This window comes from Panthera pardus, unplaced genomic scaffold (genome assembly GCF_024362965.1).
Source record: "Panthera pardus isolate Hobbes unplaced genomic scaffold, ASM2436296v1 HiC_scaffold_24, whole genome shotgun sequence".
NCBI lineage: Eukaryota > Metazoa > Chordata > Mammalia > Carnivora > Felidae > Panthera > Panthera pardus.
In genome coordinates, this window is record NW_026526810.1 from 107,293,200 (window position 1) to 107,309,303 (window position 16,104).

Genomic DNA, 16,104 nt, shown 5'->3' on the forward strand with positions numbered 1-16,104 from the left:
AGCCTCGAATGGGGCTCTTTGCTATCCTTATGGATCCCTCTTTGGATCCTCTGTCTCCTTCTCTCTCTGCCCCTCTCTCTGTCTCTCTCTCTCAAAATTAAATAAACTTAAAAAAAAAAAAAAAAAGAAACCCCATGCTAACTCCTGTGTGAGGTCAGACAAACCAGTAATCTGCTCCGTGTCTCAACTTCCTTGTAGGTGAAAGTACGGCATTAATAATGTCTCATTTTATGGGGATGTTGTGTAGATAAAATGAGCTGGTATGCAAGAAAGCATTTTCAAGAAGATCAAGAGATATGTAAGGACGATTTGTGTTATTATTTGCTATTTTTATTGAGGGTAGGAGGGGCCATATATGATGTATTTGGAAAAGTATAACTTTAGGAACAAACACAAATGAATTCTTGTTTTGCAACATACATGCTATGTAGTTTTTTTTTAAATGTTTTTATTCATTTTTGAGACAGAGAGACAGAGCATGAGCAGGGGAGGGGCAGAGAGAGAGGGACACACAGAATCTGAAGCAGGCTCCAGGCTCCCAGCTGTCAGCCCAGAGCCCAACGTGGAGCTTGAACCCACGGACTGTGAGATCATGGCCTGAGCTGAAGTCGGACGCCCAACAGACTGAGCCACCCTGACGCCCCTATGTAGTATTTGATGTTACAAAAATGTCTTCTGAGGCTGTTTCCTCCTGTGTGAAATGTTAATTTGGAGGGTTGTTGTCAAAATTAATGGCTACATGAATAAAGTCTTCCCTACTAAGTACCTAGCACACAGTAAGTGCTCAATTAACAGTAGCTGTCATTCCTGCTGTTAAACAGATGACGATAGCAACACAGATCCCAAGTACTAATTCCCAACTTTTTCCTCTCCTTTACTTCCTGCCCTTTAAGTGGTAAAAGCACAAGCTCCTAGTCACATTCCTGGAAAAGGAAGAAAACCATGCCCTCTGACTCATACCACAGGAGTGACCAACTCCTCTCGATTTGACAGGAGGACTCTCCTAGTTTTAGCCCAGAGGTCCCAAGTCCCACGGGCCTTCTGGGCCCCAGCCAAACTGGGACAATTGACTACTCACCACCAACCCGGGTCCAACTCCGAGCCATCTTCCAGTACCTAGGCTTAGAGTATTAGGATTTGTACTGGAAATCTGGAAGGACCCAGGAACACTACCAGCTCAAAGAGCCACTTTAAGTCCTTTTAGAACAAGACAGGGTCTAGATAAATAAATGAAAATAAAAAATTAGCTCTGGTCCTAGAAGTCATTATGGTAGATGTAAGATACAAAAAATTAATTCTGAAGACCACGTATTATATAATACCATTTATATAAAATGTCTGGAAGAGGTAAATCTATGGGTAAAGAACGTAGCTTATTGGTTGCAGGGTAGAGGTGGGGAGTGACTGCTAATGGGTATAGAGTTTCTTTTTGGGATCATGAAAATGTTGATTGTGGTAATGGTTGCACAACTCTGTAAATGCACTAAAACCCATTGAATTATATACTTTAAATACATAATTATACATTTAAACTGTAATTGTATGGTATGTGAACTGTGTCTCAATAAAGCTGTTGAATTAAGAAAACACAAAATTTGAAAACAATATTTTTGGGGGCTTATTTATTTTGAGAGAGAGAAAAAGAGCAAGCGGGGGTGGGGCAGAGAGAGAGAGAGAGAGAGAGAGAGAGAGAATCCCAAGCAGGCTCCATGCTCAGCAATGAACCCAATACACAGGGCTGGTTCTCACTAAGGTAAGGTCAGTCATGACCTGAGCCGAAATCCAGAGTTTGATACTTAATGGACTGAGCCACCCAGGTGCCCCTAAGACAATTTTTGACTTAAAAAAAGGGTTCTTCCACATTAGAATCTCTAAGTCTAAATTATTCTTTTTTTTCTAAGCCTATATTATTTAAAAAAAAATTTTTTTTTTTTAAATTTTGGAGAGAGAGAGTGCACAAGTGGGGCAGCGGGGCAGAGGGGGAGACAGAGACAAAGACAGAGAGAGAGTCTTAAGCACACTTTATGCTCAGCACAGAGCCTGTAAATCTAAATTATTCTTAACCCTCATTTTAAGAATTATCTTTTCAATGGCATAATAATGTTTAACCTAGGCTGTGAAATACCACCCCAATGTTGCAGGTAAGATGAGTAAGACCCACAGCAGAATGTAAAGAGGCTTTTGCTCAGTTCTGTAGGAGGCCTGTGGAGCCTCAAGCAGGAGGGGAAATGTGGGAGAGGAGAGGCTGGGGAGCCAGCATTTACAAAGGAAGAAAAGTGATTCACCCCGCATCCTGTAATAGAAAGCAGAAAGAAATACATGCTAAACTGAGGCTTGTCCAAGATGCCATAGAATGGAAGAAGGAGAGCAAAGGTGGCAAGGGTAAGTGGGAAGGACATTCCAGGCCCAGGGAATAGTGTGAGCACAAGTTCTGAGATGTGAAGTAGGTAGCATGTTTGAGGCACAGAAGGGGTATGTAGGGTGTATGGAAGGATGGAGAAGACTTGGGACAGATTGTGGAGAGCCCTGGACACAGTCCTTGCTTGGGAGTTTGATTTCATTCTGTGGACACTGGGGGCACCCAGGGGACGATTTTTAAGAAGTGAGTTACAGATCTGCAGAGGGTCTAGGAGCCATTTTACAGTGTGAGAGGTGGTGAGTCTTGCATGAAGTCACTGAGCTGGTTAGTGGCCAAAAGCCAGGGGATCTGATGGCTGGCCTAATCCATCTTCCGTTACACCAAGCTGCCTTTGTAGGTAATCTGCCCACCTTTTTTTCCTCTCCATTTGTCTTCTCTAATTCTTCCTCCACCCTTTCCCTTGTCCCCTTCCTGGGCCTTGGGTGTGCCTGGTGTGTACTTGCAGCCCACACAGGGTTGCTGAGCTCTGTTGCAGATCCAGGCCAAGCTAATACTTGCTTTTCAACCCCCCTGGTGGTCTGGGTAGGGCAACCCCAGTAGAGAGGGAAAATGAGGAGGAAGGGAGGGATGTCCAGCAGGAAGGCAAGAGAGAAAGAAGGCAGAGCAAGGACAGACATAATGGAAAAGGTAGCTACAGTCACAGGTTCTGCGGGGCCTAGAAGGGGAGGGTTCCCTTGGGGATGGGTGCCTGTGCATGGGGTGGTGAGGAACACTCTGCTTGTCTGGTTTGAGCTACCTCAAGGACTTGCCCTGTTAATTCACAGCATCTTCTCAGAGCACCTACTAGAACTAGGTTTGCTGAGAGGTCCTGTGGGGGGAGTATCCTGTCCAAAGGGCATCTGGGAGAAAGGGCTTGCCTGACCCAATCTGCAGCTGGAGCCTGAATTCTCAGGTAGGAGAGCTGCAACATTTATTGAGCCAGCGAGCATCTCTGAACAGGCACTGCATGAGGCCCTGGGGCACAAAGACAGTAAGTCACCATCTTGGCCATGAACGGGCCACAAGCCCTGTAAACACCCAAACAGAGGACTTATCTCCCAGGGTTGCAGTGAGATCACCAACAAATGATGTAGTGATACAGTGCACAAACTGTTGGCATAGTATATGCTGGAAAACAGCCCAAAGGGGCAAGCTCAGGATGGGAAACAAAGTTAGGAGTATGACAGGGTCCTAGCCCTGACTGTGCCAATTCTTGCTTTTAACCACTGTTTTCTCAACCTTGAGATCCATTGAGTGCTTTCAGTATGCTGAGAAATCACTTCGGAATGCTTCTTAAAATAGATCCCAGAATCCGATCCTAGCTTTACTTAATCAGAATGGCTGGAGACTATCCCGAATCTGCATTTTTCAAGCCCCCACCCCCACCCCCCGCCCCCAACCCCGGGACAACTTGGAGCTTGTTCATCTACGCTACACAGTATGGGAAGCACTTCTGAATAGGGAGATAATGATCTGCATCAGCCCTAGGTCTGGCAAGCGATTCAAGACCTAACAAGGCAACCAACGTGCGTGGAAAGTGCCCTGTGAACCTGAGAGCAAAGTATTTGCAAATAATAGTAATCCAATAATCCTAGTAACATCCCAAATATCTACAAAATAATGATAGTAAAAGAATTGGAGAGCGCACTGCAAACGCGGCGCAGGCTAGGTCGGTACCACGGCCTCGGCCACTCCAGCGCAGTAGGCGTGACTGTCCCTTTAAGCAGTCCCCCGCGCCCGCCTCCCCCCGTCACGGCTCCAGGCTCGCCTCCCGCGGGGCGTGCGGCCCCTCCGGCGGCGCGTGCGTGCTGGCAGCGGTCGATCTGCAGGGCCTCCCAGCGGGGCGGTCCCGGCGGCGCGACGCCGGCGCTTGTTGCGTGCGCGCCTGACCCCGCCCCTTGCCCGCCCCTTCCCCTCCCCCCGCACTCCGCGGTCCTCCCCCGCCCGCGCGGTACAGCTGGGCCAGTGACGCGGGAGCTACCGCCGCCGCCACTGCCGTCGCCACCGCGTTCCATTCTCCTAAGCCGGCGACAGCGTCGCCCCCAGCCTCCCACCGCCTTCTCCCGCAGCGCGGGCCAGCGCCAGCCAGACCAGGCACGCAGGGCCTCGCCTAGACCCGAGAGGGTTACGGGCGCGCGCAGGCGGCAGAGCGGATCCCGGCGCTGCGGAAGCTTCGAGCGCCCCCCTCGCGGAGGTCGCGGTGCCGTTCCCCGGGTGAGTTGTCACTGCGGCCCGGGGGCGGCGGGGCCAGGCATTGTGTCACTGGCGCGCCCCGCGGGCTGTCAGGGGCGCCGGGCTGGTGCGCACTGCTCTGGAGGGACGTCGGGGAGCCCCGGCCGGCCGCCCGGCGTCTGCTGCTGTGTGCGCTGGCCCCGCTGTCACCCGGACGGCCGCGCGAGGGGCCGGGAGGGCCACCGGGGAGGCTGACCCGGCGGCGGCGTGGGCTGCGCCGAGGCCGGGAGGAGGACCGGACTGCCGGTCTTCGGCTGCGAGCTGGTGGCCGGGACCGGGGCGCGCCGCCTGGCCTCGCCCGCCGTGGGGGTCGTGCTCCCTGCCCGGGAGTCAGGGCGGAGACCACACTTTGCGGGTCGCGGGAGAGAAGGTAGGCGGAGGCCCTCTTTCTTATTGCTGTTATTTTCCCCTCGGGCCGACCAAAGCCGCCGGTCCTGCGCCGGGCAGGGTTGGCTTGGCGACGGTGGATTTCCTGAGGAAATCTTGGAGCCCGTGTGTGGGAGCATCGGAGCTTTCTGGAGCCTCCGCGCCTCGTCTGGTCTTTAATCTCAAAAACTTTACTTATTATCCGGGCTGAGACTCACCGAAACCACTTCCTGTTTATATATGTAGACTTGCTTTCTTAGTCCTGGCTTTTGGGGACTCCAGATATTGGTGGAGGTCTGACTCTCCCGCGTCGTCCGGCTGTGGGGCTGTTGAATTGGAAAGTTACCTGTAACGAGGTTAGCATGGGGTGGGGGTGAGGTGGGACCACAAGACTCGGGAGGAAAGAGGAGTCACAATCAAGTCTTTGGCTGGCTAGGGGGAAGTTCATGTCTTGGCCCAGAGGCCTGATACTGCTGTTCCCACAGAACGTACTCTCTGTGGCAGGCGGCTCGCAGGGCTTTGTTGCTCTTGCTAACTGGGCTTGTGTCAGCTCTGTGCAGAGGTGCAGTGAAACTACCCAGTTCACTTAACTGGAGGAGGCATTTACTCCCTTTCGAGATCTGCAGCGGTAGGAGTACGAAGTGTCTTTCCATCCTCAGCAGTGGTGAATTCATTTCTTGCTCTTTTCATTCCTCTGGTTTAAAACATATGTCTGATGGATGCACACACCTTTTCTCTTTGGGGAATTCCACACCCAAATTGTCACCATCTAGTGGAGGCTAGTAGAGACATGTTCGTGGCATTGAGTTTTGAATTTTCTGGGCTTTGCATTTTTAGCTAGATGCAGATTCAGCCTGAAATGAAAATTTTCAGTTGGTTGAGTGGAGAAGCGGAAGTAGGTTTACCTCCCCCTCCGTAAAAGAGGTGTTTAATAAAACAACCAATAACAGCAACGATAGGAAGAGTTCTTGAGGACTGTATACCAAGCTTTGTATCAAGAACTTTCTTGATCTCATTTAATAACAGACTTTTGTGGTAGATATTGTTTTATATATATATGTATATATATGTATATATATGTGTGTATATATATATATATATATATATATATATATATATATGTTTATTTTTGAGAGACAGAGGCAGAGCACAAGTAGGGGAGGGGCAGACAGAGAGGGAGACACAATCTGAGACAGGCTCCAGGCCCTGAGCTGTCAGCACAGAGCCCGACCCGACGTAGCCCTTGAACTCACGAACTGTGAGATCATGACCTGAGCCCAAGTCAGACGCTTAACTGACTGAGCCACTTAGGCGCCCCTAGGTATTGTTACTGTTCCCCCCTCCTTTTTTTTTTCAGTTGAAACCAAAGCCAAACAAATAACTTGCCCAGAGTCATAAAAGTAGCTCATGGTAGAGCCCACACTTTAACTGCTAGATTCTACTGTTAGCTTCTAATTTGCTTGCCATTTGGTAAAATTAAAAATGGAGTATTTCTAGAACTTTTTCAAAGCACTACTTCTTCAGGCTCTTTCTCATGTCATGAGCATCCATAACTCTCCCAGGTACACATTTATGGTATGTGCACAATAATCATTTGCTTATTTATTCCTTCATTCAGTATTCACAAGTATTTATGTGATACAGAATGTATGCCCGGCACTGTGCTAGGTTTTGGAGATACTGCAGTGAGTAAGAATCCAGCCATGCCCTCATGGAGTTCGTGGTCTTTAAGTCCGTGTATTTTGATTTATGTTGTTAATTTTCATTGGCAACCATTTGCTGCTTAAGGAACTTCTGTCCGGTAAGTTAAATTAGAGGAGACTACTGGTATGAAGCCTGATAGATAGGACTTCCTGTCCACAGAGTGGCTTTTTGGATACTGTAGTAGACAGGGCATATGAAACAAATCCTCACCTATAGCTAGATCGGGGGGGTATCAGGTCCCTGGGTGCTCAGAGTAGGACTGACCCCCTCCCCCCACCCCCAAATGTGTAAACCCTGAGAGCAAACCCGGTGTCACATGGCAGTGTTCATCTTATTTGCTGAGGCCTGCCTTCTCAAAGCCCAGAATTTAGGCAACAGAAAGAAGAAGAAAGGTAGAATGAGGTGTTACAGATGCAGGCTGGCAGATGAAGAGACCTCAGCACTTTGTTTGGTTTCCTGGCAGGTGTCCGTTGTGTGGCGGCTGAACTTGTGCTCTTATGTAATGGTGCATCTCCTGGCAGGGGATTTCCTCCTTTGCTGTTGCCGGGGCAGCGATTTCTACAGCTACCCTCCCATTCCATACACACATAGGTACTCTCTGAAGGTAATAAGGCATCTGGCTTTTAAAAGTAAGAGCTTATTTCAGGTTTATTGCTCCTAAGCATTATTTCACTCCCTCTGTACTTTTCTGTCCTCCTGATAAAAACTTGCCTTATGTTTTAAATTTTTCCCGTTCTCTTTTCCCATATCCTTAGCTGTTTTGACAACCAGATAACTATGCTTGCTACAGTTGACTCTTAAAGAACACGGGATTAGCAGCACTGATCCCTATGCAGTCGAAAATCTATGTATAACTTTGACTCCCCTCAAACTTTGCTCATAGCCTACTGTTGACAGGAAGCCTTACTGATAACATAAGCTGTTGATTAACACTTGTTTTGTATGTTACATGTATTATATACTGCATTAGTACAATAAAGTAAGCTGGAGAAAAAAGTTACAAAGAAAATCACAAGAAAGAGAAAATAACATTTACAATACTGTACCGCAAAAAATCTGTGTGGAAGTGGACCCACACAGTTCAAACCAGTGTTGTTGCAGGGTCACCTGTGCTGGTGCCTGTGTCTGGGCTCAGAGAATGATATCTTTAAAAAAAATCCGAGTCACTTAATCTAACTCATTTCTGTACTAAAACCAGTGAAACTGTGAAGTCTTTAGCAGAACTGCTTGTGGGCTGAGAAGGAAGACCAGAGAGCGGATATGCTGTTTTTTTCCCCTCTAGTTCCCCTGAGAGGCAGCCCGGGACTGTAAAGCCCACCGGGAAGCCTGAATGTCAGCAGACCCCCCCGGGAAGCCTGAATGTCAGCAGACCCCCCCGGTACTGGTTGTGTAATTGCCACGCAGGAAGCATTTTACTGAGTTCCTGACGTGACATGTGGTCTCCTAGTTGAAGCTGATCAGTGGGATTCACTTTCCTCCTCTGTCTTCCTGGACAGTAGGAAAGTCTTGTTGTTTAGAGGCATTCCTTTAAGTAGTAGGAGGAAGAACAAATAGAGGAGAAAGAACACATATTTGAAAGCAGACTTGAGTGTTGAGGATTAGGACAGTTGGGTTAAGGGTAAGCATTAGGACAAATACGTATATGATAATAGAGACTCTTTTTCCTGGTTTCTCCTCAAGAAGGCTTCAGTCTTGGGGTCACCCACATATTCCACGATAGTGAGATTTCATTGAGTGGAATGGTTTTTAAAAAAATAATATATATTTTTAAAGTTTATTTATTTTGAGGGAGAGAGTGCGTGGGGAGCGGAGGGGCAGAGAGAGAGAATCCGGAGCAGGCTCCACGCTGTTGGCACGAAGCCTGACGTGGAATCCAAGCTCATGACCTGAGCCGAAAACAAGAGTCAGACGCTTAACTGACTGAGCCACCCAGGCACCCCTAAAAAATTAACATTCTTAAGTTTTGGTGCCACATTGCAGGAAAGTTGGAAACTAGATCAGTGAGAAAAAAAATGCCTGTAGTGTGGGAGGGCTGTTTTCATACAGGTAGAAGTAAAGGATGCAAATTGAGGTTGGGGCTGAGGGTTTTGTGATGGTATTTATTTGAAGCTGTTAACAGCTGTGAATCTGAGACCAGTGAAGCAATTCCAGGACAGCGTTGGGGTGACTGTCCTTGAGCATCAAGATCTGTTCACTCCCACTCTGGCTCAGATTCAAGGCAACAGCCATTGTTCCCTTATAAGTTGCTTATAAGTTCGTGTCTTTGTGTAAAACCTTTATTTGAAAAAGTAGAGGTGCGGGGGAAAGAGGTACCTCTTATAAGGCTTAGATTTTAGCAGTAAAACCTGTCAGGCACCTGTGGACGTTTCCTTTTTTTGTGTGCTCATGTGTGTCTCTGATGGTGTCCTTTTTCTTTCCCTTTTAGTCCTTTGGCCTAGAAACCAGCAGGGTGTCTCCATTTGCTCTCTCATCCTCTGATTCTTACCTGAGTGTGGAAGTCTCCACTCTGCTGGTAGACCTCCAGTGGTGCTGAGCTGGGTCACTTTGGCTGTGAAAGGCCACCTGTGCTTCTGTCGGGGCTTGGGGACACTTGAGTCTCTGTGAAGGTACTGGTATGGCAACAGTAGAAAATGTAGCAACTGTAGTGAGAACTGGACGGGTTTCACAGGCAGGCTCTGCTGTTGTCTGTGATGTATTCTCTTTCCTGGGCACTTACATCTCAGAAAAGGAAAATAGCACCCTTGAAACATCTGAAGGCTGCATGCCAAGAATTCATGCAATACTCCAGAAACAGGATATTATTGAAGCATTTTTCTCAAGCAGAAACATATGTAGTTCCCAGTTACTGTCGCCAGTGTTAGTAGATCCTGAAAATTACCTGATAGCTGTGTGTGCCCTTAAATGTACTCTCCCGTCTTATACTCCCCCTCCCACACGCACGTGTACAAGTGCTAGACTGGTTTTTTGTTTTTTGTTTTTTGGTAGAGCTCCATTGCTTGGTTTGAGGAAAGTTAGCCTGGGTTCCTGAAGACAGAAATAGGTTCTCAGGGGTTTGCAGACAGCAGAGTTGGTGACTGACAATTCTTTGTTACTCAGAAGAGGAGGATCTTTTGTGGTGAAAAATTCAGTGACTCAGGATTCTTTTCTCCTGTAGTTGGAGATTGGACGTAAAACCTCAGAGAGGAGATATAAATAGGGGCTCTTTCCCAACCTCCCCTTTCTTAGCATCCTTTCCGAAGGAGGGGGAAAGTTTAATCTTTCCAAATCCACCCTCCTGCCACCGTTGACTTGCCTTCACCCACAGAAGTGTAAGATCAGAGCATGGAGTTGGCCTGTGTGTAGACTGTCTTTGCTAGGTTTTTGGCTAGACTAGGCTTGGGCTTTTGACAAAGCCAGTAAAATGAAAGCGGCTTCTGGGAATGGGATAGGACTATTTATCCCATTCTTCCTTCTTTGGGCTGTTCTCAGTAGATCTCAATAAACTAAGTGGGTGGAAGTTTAAAAAGGGAACTTGAAAAAGAGAACAAGGTGATTTTGCTTATTCATTTTAAGTGGTAGCCTAGGCAAACTGTCAGGGAGAAGACTGGGGCTACTTTTTTTTTTTAATTGTTAATACACTGGGATAAGATTACCGAAAGCTTGGAAAATAGAGGGGGAGAAAAAATCACCGTGATTCTACCATCCTACCACAAACATCATTTCCATCTATTCTGCTTTTTCTTTCAGTTGGGAATCCTGGCGTGCATTTAATTTTGTATTCTGTTTTTTCCAGTTAGCATTACACCATAAATATTTTTCTGTAACGACATACAGGCTTTATAATTATTTTTATTTTTAATGGCTTTATAATATTCCATCAAATAGATCAGCTGTGATTTAAATAGCCTCTCATTGGGGGCACCGGGGTGGCTCAACTGGTTAAGGGGCTTACTCTTGATTTCAGCTCAGGTCATGATCTCAGGTTCATGAGATCGAGCTTGAGTCTAGTCTGCTTGGGATTCTCTCATTCCCTCTCTCTCAAAATAAATAAATAGGGGCACCTGGGTGGCTCAGTTGGTTAAGCATCCAACTTCAGCTCAGGTCATGATCTTAGCGATTCGTGAGTTCGAGCCACCCATTGGGCTCACTGCTGTCAGCGTGGAGTCTGCTGCAGATCCTCGGTCCCCCTCTCTCTTGGCCCTTCTCCTGCTTGCACGTGTGAGCTCTCTCTCAAAAATAAATAAACTTAAAAAAAATAAACTTGAAAAAATAAAGAAACATTAAAAAAATAAATAGCCTCTCATATGTCTAGACTATTTTTTTTTCTTTTTTTATAATTTGTTTTGAGAGAGAGCATGCTCATGTGTGCACACACATGTATGGGGGGGTGTTGGGTGGGGCCAGGCGCAGAGAGAGAAGGAGAAAATCCCAAGCAGGCTCCGTGCTGTCAGCTTAGGGCTGACTCAGGCTCGATCTCAAGAACCAGGAGATCATGACCTGAGCCGAAATCCAGAGTCAGATGCTTAACCACCTGAGTCACCCAGATGCCCCTGTCTAGATTATTCCTAAGGTTTGCTCAAGGCGATTTTTTTTCAGAGGGGTCATTTCATTTGTCATAATTTTTAAAAACAGCTTTACGGAGACGTAATTTATATATCATAATATTCACTCATTTAAAGTTTACAATCCAGTAGACTTTAGTATATTTACAGAGTTGTACAACTGTCACCATATTCTAATTTTAGAACACTTTTATCACCCCAAAAAGAAACTCCATTAGTGGTCACTCCCGGTTCCTCACAAAAACTGTAGCCCACAGCCACCACTGATCTTTTCTCTCTACAGTTCACCTGTTTGGACATTTCACATAAACAGAATGTGTAATTGGCTTCTTTCGTTTAGCATAATGTTGTTGAGTTTTATCCATGTTTTAGCATATATCAGAACTTTATTGATAAATGATCTGTTGTATAGGTATATCACATTTTGTTTGTCCATTCATCAGCAATGTAATGGACATCTGAATTGTTTTTCTGGTTATTATAAATGTTGCTGTGAACACCGATTAGTATAAAGTTTTGTGTAGGCATATGTTTTCATTTCTTAGGGAGGTATTTTATTTTATTTTTTAAAAGATTTGATTGATTGATTTTTAAAATCTCTGTGCCCAATGTGGGACTCAAACTTACAACCCTGAGATCAAGAATTGTATTCTCTACCAACTGAGCCAGCCAGGTGCCCCTCTTAGGGAGATATTTTAAAAGCTGCATCCATATTTCTACTTTAGAGTTAACATTTTACTTGGTTATACAGTTTGTTTGGGGAAGAACAGTGTTATTGCAGAACCTTTTGGTCCTGTGTTGTTGAGGATATTGCCCTGAATTCAGAAAAGATGCTACTAAGAAAATGAAAGGAAGAATTATGTGTAAGAATATAGCATTGTTTCTAGGGGTGCCTGGGTGGCTCAGTCCGTTAAGCTTCGACTCTTGGTTTTGGCTCAGGTCATGATCTCATGGTTCGTGGGTTTGAGCCCCACATTGGGCTTTGCACTGGCAGTGTGGAGCCTGCTTGGGATTCTCTCTCTGCCTCTCTCTCTGCCCCTCCCCTGCTCACTTTCTCTGTCTCTGTCAAATAAATAAGTTTAAAAAAAATATAACACTGTTTCCAAATCTTCAGTGCAGAACTTTAAACAGTAGTGGGAGTTCGCAGATGCAGTAGTGCCTAAATTCAGTGCACATGTACTGCTGCTTAAAAAAAAAAAAAAAAGGATTTTCAGCCTGAAGTCTCAGTTCTAAATTGCGTCATTGTGTTTTATGGAGTGAACTTTACCATGAACCCCACAGAGCATTCCTTATCAAATGTAATTTATAGTTCTCAGAAGCTTTTCCTTTTCTTATGAAACATTCCATGCCGGGGCTGTGTGCACCTGCTTAGAGGCTTCTGGTAGGCTGGAATGGAGAGCCAACCATCAAGGTAAAGGGGAGGGAGAGGGGCTGTGAGTGTGGTTTAAATATAGGTCTGAGAAAGACTGCTCTTTAGAGCAGCTCTTACAGGGCTCTTGCTGGTGGACCTCAGTTGCACCTGAGGTTAAAAATATAGCTCATGCCAGACACAAAGAGGAACAGATGGTACTGCTGGGAGTGTCGTTTCCTCTACAGGACCTACCCCTGGGTGGTTTCACACCATACCAGCCATATGACTGAAATAATGCAGTGCCTCCTTTCGCCCTTGTCCTAATTGGAACTACTAGCATTCATGATCAATAGCTGTTCTTGCTTTCCTGACTCCTGGTTCACTACCAAAAGCTCTTGAAAGTATGTGTATACAGGCCACCTAATTTTTTTTTTTCTTATCAGAAGATCAAGATGCTTCCACCCCAGAGAAATGTGGGGCACAGGGCACGTGCCTTTTGTCCAATAAGCCAGACAAAAAGTAGGAACTTGAATTATCTTCTCTTGGACCTGTATTAGTTTCCTGTACCTGGAGCCAAGCTCAAGGATCTATCCTTCCAGAAAGTTCCTGGGTGTATATGTGTGTAAATGTAAATGTATGCAGCCATAACTTCCCTGCCACAGTTTTAGAATTTTTTGAGTGTTCTCTACCTGGTAATGCAAATTCTGTTCCCAAGTCCTGGGGGAGTAAGGTAATACAAAATTCTTACCTGAAGATTAAAATTCTTGAGTATAGTATCCAGATATTACCAAAACTTCTTGAACACCAAACCAAGTATGTGATGAGAGAGACTCTAGGTTCATTAGATGCTAGAGTTGGAAGAATGGGACTTTGGGGATAGTCTCCTCCTACCTCCTCACTTTATGGAAAGGAAGAATGGGAAATGCGGTGCTCAGCGCCGACCTCCCTGAGTGGTGACGGGACCAGGGGAGAACCCAGGCGTCCTGATCCCGAGTCTAGTGCTGTTTCTTCCCCTGTACGATCAACTTCTCTCTCCTCTGGGCTTGTCTCAGGAAAGGGCATTGGAGCCCAGAACAGTGTATGGCTCATACTGTTTGGAACAAATTCATCTCCTTTTTGTGATTGTGGTTTTGAATCTAACAGTGAAATTACAAAGAGGAATGAGTCGTTAAGTTCAGTTGCGAGGAAGAAACTGGGCATTGTTGTGCTTAGGTCGGCCCTGCTTAACTATTTATCTCTGTACTGTGCTTCCTTGTAATTAATAAAACACCACCTGCTTTAGACCAATGGGATGTGTTCTCTGAGTCATTTTCCCCTTTGGGTCCCCCTTGACCAGGTGGGACAGTGGCAGGTGCTGGTGGCATCCTAGATGTGGTAGTTGGGAACATGCTGTCTGGGAGGGCTGATGCTCCCTGCCCCCACCCCATTAGCAATCCAGAACCCTTCATAACTGTGATTCTGATTGCAGTGTGAACACACATCTCTAACTGTATCCCTAATCAGTCTGGAAGGAACCAGGCTTCTTGGGCTGAGGTTATGTATGCTAGCTTTCTCCACCCTAGAAAGCCGGTGAGCAGTTTTATGCTCAGTGGGTACAGCTTTTTCAGTTGGCCTGCTCAAGACATTTTTAGAGAATTGACAAATGGTATGTTAGCTGGTCCACACCTTTATCAGTCCTTGATTCTCATCTACCTGCTAGGTAGAAACTGTGCTGTGGGAAGGCGATCTACCTCCTCATTTCAGTCCTGTGGGGATTTTGCTTATTACACAGTGGGATGGCAAGAAAAACAGGCTCTGGGTTTCATAAGAGTTCATTGGTCCATCTTTTTTTTCCCTTTACATGCACCTTCAAGTCATAATAATTTGTCAACTGATAATCTGGTTGGGCTGTGATGTCAGGCTGGTGGGAGTTAGGTAGGTGGTTGGTGCAGAAACCAAAAGGAAGTAAGTCTGGTTATTTGCTTGACAAGTATTTAGTGAATGCCTGTGGTTAGTGTTAGGTATACAGTTGTAAACAAAGAACAAAATGGACACAGTTCTTGCCATCATGGCCTTAACTGTCCTGGAGAATACCCATTGGTTATTTAACTTGAAGTATAGCATTGGAGGAATCTGTTGTGTAAAGTAGACTTTCAATTTGATACTCTGAAAGAGTCACTCTTTTTCAGTGACCTCTGTGCTCCCATCCAGCAGTCATCCTGGAAGAGAGGTAGGCTTGAAAAATATCCTTGGAGAATCCTCCTGGCATTCCAGGCAAGAAAGCAAATTGCCTTTCCCTGCAGAGTAAGTTAGGTCTAGGAGTTTGGTCTGCTGTGAGGATTCCTGTTTACAGCCTTTATTTAACTAATCATTTTTTATTGTGCAAATGTTTTCTGACCCTGAAATATCTTCTTTTTAAGTACTTTATTTTTTAATGTTTATTTATTTTTGAGGGAGAGCATGAGTGGGGGAGGTGCAGAGAGAGAAGGGGGACAGAGGATCCAAAGTGGGCTCTGCACTGAGAGCAGCGAACCTGATGCAGGGCTCATAGTCAAAAACTGGGAGATCATGACCTTAGCTGAAGTTGGGTGCTCAACTGACTGAACCATCCAGGTACCCCCCCCCCCCCCCCCCCCCCCACTTTTTTTAAATGAAGGGAGAAAAGCGGGTCTGGATTCCACAGTGAGAAATTGGAGGAAGGGAAATAGATCAATAGTGTGAATTCTTTAGGGAATCTTTTTTTCTCCCATCTCCCACAAGCCTCAATTTTAGATGTAAATATTGACTTGTGATACCTCTTTTCTTGATCTTTCTGTGGCTTTATAACCTGCTGGGGCATTAAAGGACCTAACACAATACTGGCATAAATAAAGCTCCCAATAAGCACACATCCTGTATATATTTTTTAGCCATCTCTGTTGGCCCAGGTTTCAGGCTTAGACTGGGAGTCTCCGGAGGTCATTGATGGTCTTGTCCACTTCTTTGTACTCAGCTCCTGGGTTACTTGGTTGATAAGTGATGGACCAGGTAGAAAGGATTAAAGTCAAAAAAGTGTGAGAGGGCAAGGTGACTTTGAGGCCAAGAGCCCTGATGACAAGGAGTCAAAGAATGGTATTATTGATGAAATTCTAAAAAGAGACATTTGGAGGGGGACCTCATTTGAGTGAAAAACAGATATAAACAAGACGATAAAAAGCGGTTAACATTCACCAGCTTTACTCTGGTGGTAGGAAAAGAAGACTGCTCAGAAACCATGGAGGTGGGAGGAGGTGAAGGAAAGAGATGGTACTGGAGGTTTTCCCAAATGTTTTAGCAAGACCAGTGAGAACCAAATTACAGGATCCTTTAAGAATTTGGGCCCAAGGGGCACCCAGGGGGCTCAGTTGGTTGAGCGTCTTGATTTCAGCTCAGGTCATGATCTCATCGTTCTTGAAATCAAGCCCCAAGTTGGGCTCTGCGCTGACAAGGGAGCCTGCTTAAGATTCTTTCTGCCTCTGCCCCTCCCTGCCTCAAAATAAATAAATAAACATTTA

The 16,104-nt window shown here is 45.8% G+C and overlaps 1 protein-coding gene across 2 annotated transcripts in view; it reads left to right on the forward strand.

Annotated features, from left to right (window-relative positions):
* Window positions 1-4,308: 4,308 nt before the first annotated feature.
* Window positions 4,309-16,104, forward strand: part of SUSD6 (sushi domain containing 6) — a 95,091-nt gene continuing 83,295 nt past the window's right edge. Inside the window, exon 1 of one of the 2 annotated variants that reach the window (XM_053889538.1) lies at window positions 4,309-4,612. The gene's annotated coding sequence lies outside the window, so the exon portion shown is untranslated. Of the gene's footprint in view, window positions 4,613-4,669; window positions 5,001-16,104 lie in introns of those variants that run through there. The other variant, XM_053889540.1, reaches the window with a different exon arrangement.